The sequence below is a fragment of the Hibiscus syriacus genome, unplaced genomic scaffold (assembly GCF_006381635.1).
Source record: "Hibiscus syriacus cultivar Baekdansim isolate YM2019G1 unplaced genomic scaffold, ASM638163v2 tig00112738_pilon, whole genome shotgun sequence".
In the NCBI taxonomy this organism is placed as follows: Eukaryota; Viridiplantae; Streptophyta; class Magnoliopsida; order Malvales; family Malvaceae; genus Hibiscus; species Hibiscus syriacus.
The window spans coordinates 7803170-7808892 of NW_024063392.1; positions in this window are offsets into that span (position 1 = coordinate 7803170).

Here is a 5723-nt window from a genome sequence, read left to right on the forward strand (position 1 = left end):
AACCTAATCTCTCAATCTCTCATCCAGCACCACCAGCGAAGACCCCTCCTTTCGCATGCCTCTCTTCACGCCAACAACCCCGAACCGTCCGACGAACGTGACTCCAAGGACCACCAACAAACAAGCAACAAACATGGGTAGTTTAGTTTGGCTAGGACTCAAAAACAGAGTCTAAGAGTAGGATTATTTTACCTATAAATAGAGATGTAATCAACGATTCAAGGGAGGAGCTTTTACACACGAAAATCGCTGACAGTTAAAATTCGAGAGAAGCTTTGTTTCATTTGAACGAAGAAAAAAATAGCTTTCAAGGGTTTTGTTCTTTACCTGAGAAATACCCATTTCCCGACGAAGCTTCTTCGATCTTTTTCATGTCGTTTTGATCTTCTTTGACGCAAAAAAGAGGGTGGAGAGGCGCCGCAGTGAAGAAAACCAAAGAGAAGGAGAAAGCACATGAATGTAAAATGAAATCACGCGTGAAATAAGGGTTTTCTGTGAGTTTCATAGAATTTTTGGGCTAATTAGAGAATTAGTCATTTAATAGTTCTCCATTTGTAGTGACGGATCCATGTTTTAATTTCTTTCAACTTGGTCACTTGACTTTATTATTAATCACATGTTAGCTTTATTTTTCTTTTAAGTTTGGCACCATATTATACACGTGTTTCATTTTAGTCCTTTAAATATTTGTTTGTGATATTTTGGTACTTTAAATCTTTTATTCTTTTGATTCTTTATTTATTTATTTATTTATTTATTTATATATATTTTTATATTTCTTATTTTTTTCATACCAATCGTTTCATTTTTCAATATTTAATTTTTTATTTTATATTTATTCCAAATTTATTTTGGTTTATTTTATTGTACTTTCACTATTATTTTTATCTCTCTTTGTTTGTTTTATTATTATTATATTATTATTTTTTATCTCACATTTTTTCCTTGTTTATTTTTTCCTCTTCTTTTTTTTATTTATTACTTTGGTTATTTAATATTATTATTTTTTGGATGTATTTAATTTTTATTTATTGTTATTATTATTTTTAACATTTTTTACTTTTTTAGATTTTCAACCAGATCCAAGGTAAACAATTCAAATCGAATTTTTAATTTAAATTATTAATTTTCGTAATTAAAGACAACCGGAAAATTAATTGGTACCGAAAGGGCGATTCAAGGGTGCTAATCCTTCCTTGACCGTAACCGACTCCCGAACCCGACACGTTTCTGGTACAATGCAGATCAGGTCAGATGGTGTCCGACCCACCTAAATTCGTTTTAAAATGGTCGGTGGCGACTCTAGCCCATTTAATACACGTCAAAGCCCAATTCCGGGGCCCAACCGAAACACGGTTACGACAGCTTGGCGACTCTGCTGGGGAAAGGTAAGTGAGTCAGGGCAGAATTAATTTTCGGTTGTCTTTTTGAGCGAAAATTGAAAATTTAAATTTAAATTTATTTATTCGATTCCAATTATTTACCTTTGATTATTTTTCAAATAAATAGTTGTACTGACATTTTTTCAATGATTTCAGATTTTTGAAAAAAATTCATCTCTGGCTCTATACCCGAGCTCCGAACCCGTTTCAAGTGGGGGTGAAAACGACGCATTCGTGTGAATTTATTCACCGCATATGCCTAGCAAGTAGCCTTCGGGATTCATATACCTTATGTCTTCGTGTGAATTTATTTTCCGCATAGACATAAGGGAATGTGTCATCTCGAGTTTAACTTAGTCCACACAAGCCTGTGATGGGTTTAGGACTAAGGGTCTGACAAGCCCAAGGGGGCACATGCAAGGAGAACTCGAGTACCATTTTTTAGAACCTAAACCAGAAGACCATGGAGAATTAGAGCCTACCCCAAAACCACATTCCGAAACTTAGGATATTTTTACCTTAACCATATCTCTTTGTTTTTTCTTTTTTTTTTCTTTCGTCATTTTTATTTATTTATTTATTTTTATTTTACTAACATTTTTACCTTTGTGTTTGTTTTTTAGCATTCGCATCATAACAAGAGGCTATTGATCTTTAAAAAGCGTTTATTACACATAAAATAATCTGAATTAATGGACAAAGGTGTTGTAATACAAGATATTAAAACGCTGAGGCACGACTATGGTCCGAGATGACTTAGAAAGAAAAATGAGACAAACCTTCAAGGAAGCTATGTGTCAGAGCTGGTTAGCTATGCCTCTATCAACCTAAAACAGAACGACGTGCAAGAGCTTCAAGGTATCTGGGACAGTTGGAAGAATGATCAGAAACAGAAGTTCAACTAACATACGGTGACATTGCATTGTTGCTTCATGTCAAGATTGATGAACCCTTAATCAGAGCGTTGGTTCAATTCTGGAACCCGGGATACAGTTGATTCACTTTTAATCAGGAAGATATGGTGCCCACCATTGAAGAGTACACTACACTGCTGCACTGTGAAAACATCAGACTGGGGCGAGCTTACATTAAACACATCAAAAGTCAGCCTTTCAAGAATGCACTATCCAAGGTCGTCGGGGTTGATGAAAAATGGGTAGCAGACCGAGCTCGATGTAAAGGCAGTGGGGAAGGAATTGCTTGGCTTCATATCAAGTAACTGATAAGGGACCATCCTGATGAGTGGAAGGCAATAGACATGTTTGCGCTAGGTCTATATGGTCTGATTATATTCCCGAAGACTTTGGGCTACATTGATGCTGTTGTGGTGGAACTATTCGAGAAACTTCCGAAGCGAGTCAACCCGACACCGGCCATCTTAGCCGAGACCCTTCGTTCTCTTAATCATTGCAGAAGAACTGGTTCATTGGGTGTGTTCAACTCCTTCAAGTCTGGATTCACAGCCACTTCTGAAAGACTAACGGGGTTGCTTACCACCGATTTAGCACCACCTATTCACCTTTGGGAGAGTTCATCACTATGAAATGGCATGAAGGTGCTACAAAGGAAAAATGGATGAAGGTCTTCACGCATCTTCAGGACCGGGATATTACCTGGAGAGCCCCCTGGTTGTTCCTCAGTGATGTTCTTTTCAAGTGTGGGAATTCTGACACTATGACCCTATTTGGACTTTGGGGTGCAGTTGGGTATGCTCTGTTGTTGGCACTTAGACAGTATGGGGCACGTCAGTTTGTCCCAGCAACATATGGATTATCTACATCAGAGTTTGTGTATCATGGTGACAGTTATAAGAAGATGATCAAGGAAGCAGTCGATTCATGGAAGAAAGTAATCCGGATGGATGTTGTAGCTGCCAGAGACATGCTTACTCTGGATTATATGGAGTGACAAAGATTGAGAAAGAATGATAACATCCCGGTGCCAGACTGTGAAGACAACCAGACCATGGAGGAACATCTCAGACCTGCCCCTTCTAAACTTGAGATAGCCAAGGCAGAGTTTGAAGCTGTGAATAACGAACTGAAGCAGAGAGTTAAGGAACTTGAAGCTGAATGCTATCAATGGAAGCTAAATGCCGACTCTCAGAGAGATAGAGCAAACAAACTGGAAAGGGAACAGAAAAGGGTTTGTTTTGAGCTCGAAGACTTGAGAAAGGGGTATCAAGATAAAGTTAATGATAACTCCAAGTTGAAAGTGTCCTCTGAGTACTGGAATGATCAAGCTCACAGCTTGAAAAGAAAGTTCAAGGGGCCTGATGAGAGAGCCTGGAAGGAACATATGAAGACTGCCCAAAGACGCTTAGCAGACAGTCAGCATCAAAACCAATGTTTGAGAATATGGATGGCTGATCTGGAGAAACAACATGAGAGAGATGGAAAAACAATAGCTGAGTTAGAAGCTATTGTAGATGGGTTCAAGAAGCAAGCAAACGAGCTTCAGATAGTGCCCTTTAATGGAGGTTTACAGTGGCGTTTCCGTTGGGAGCAAGCACAACAAAGGGTAAAGGCCAGAGACGCAGTCACCCGAGACTTCCTGGATCAAGTACAGAAGGCAGCTCATCATCTACACGGCCCGGTAAAGGGAAGCTGTAATGGTCCGACAAGGCATACAACCAGTGACATATGAAGATAGAAGACTTGTCAACCTACTATAAGCTGTTCAGGGTGTAGAGAATTTAGTCTGAATGTACCTTTGATTATTTTTACGTCTCTTACAAGATAAAACATTTTTGTCTAAGTAAAGATTATTTATAATAATAGACACTTTTCTGGATCAATGCCTCTAACATTTCATGCATTCTTACATTTTGCATTTTTTCATTTTTGCATCTTCATCTACATTTTAAGCATTTTCACAAACATGAATTTAAGTCATGGAGGATTCGATGAAGTGTTCTTAACCACATGACACCGCATTGAAGCAAGATTTTAACAATTAAAGAAAAAGCTGAAATCAATACAGTGGGAACCTGGTCAACTGATTGTAGGACAAAGCCTGCCAGGATGATCTGAAAAAAGAGTCCACATATCCTAAGGACTACGATGTTGAAGTTGTTTGCAGTTGCCACATAAGAAGCCCCAAACATTCATCTAAAAATTGTAAGGTGCTTGCCGAAGAAGGGGGCATGGCATATAAAAGATTTCTTTGTTTGAACACGTCTTTGATCTTTCATGTTTACTTAATCTTTTAAATGATTGAATTTATGCTACATTCTAAGGTGGAGCAATTGAACAAATTTTAATCTTTAGTTCTTCGAATATTAAATGAATTAAGGATTATTTTAATTCTTCAAGAATTACAGATTTTTGACATATGACAAGATTAGACCTTTCTTATCCTGTCTCAAACCCCAAAATAAAATACCTTGATTCTTTACCCAAAATAACTCATGGTCATTACCAAAAAGGACAAATTCTTGAACATTGTCTTTATCTTTTCGATACACCCATACCTTTCTTTGAGTCAATAAAATCACACCACTGTCTTTTTAGACTCAAAATTGATGTTTTAATACCATTAAAACCCAAGGCATTGAGTTGTTCATCTGAACATGAGCGTTATTCTAAAGACACAACTTGGGGCATCTCGCAGGGAGCTTGAACATTGAGATATCTGGGGAAAAATGAAGAAGAATTCATCCAAAATAATTCTATCATGCATTAACTACATTGTTTTCATGTGAATAGAACTAATCCTGAAAATCTATCCCCCTGAGGATACATCTTCTGTGAAGACTTACATGTATGAAATGATGAACGACTTTCTTTCTTTATCCCTTCACAACAGGAGAAAATATATATCCTTTGTGTCCCCTTTTGAGTCTATAGTATTTTTTTCTTATGATTCAACCCTAACCAAGGATCACCCTCCACACTGGGGGGCAAAGTGGAAGAAATCTGCTCACATGAGTGAAGACATCGATCCAAAGGTGGACCAAATGGCAAGTGCGAAGATCATATCAAGAACAAAAAAGAAAAGAAGCAAAAGAAGAAAAAAAAAAGAAAAAATAGAAAAAATAGAAACAAAAGAAAAAAGAAAGAACAAAAATCAAAAAGATAAAGGGACAAAAAGCACATGCAAAGATTCCCTAAAGACAAATGGTACATCAAGCTTCAAACTATGAGATTGATCAAGCACAATCTTTCCCGAATCACTGAATCACTTCACTCTAAGATCATAGAGCATCAAGAGAAAGAGACATTTTGAGCAAGACAAGATTGAAGGCATCAGAATGAATTGATCCTTGGTTCAAAACCCTATAACACTTATTTGGGCCTATTTATCCTTTTCTTTCATAACCATGAGCTCTAGCCTACATTA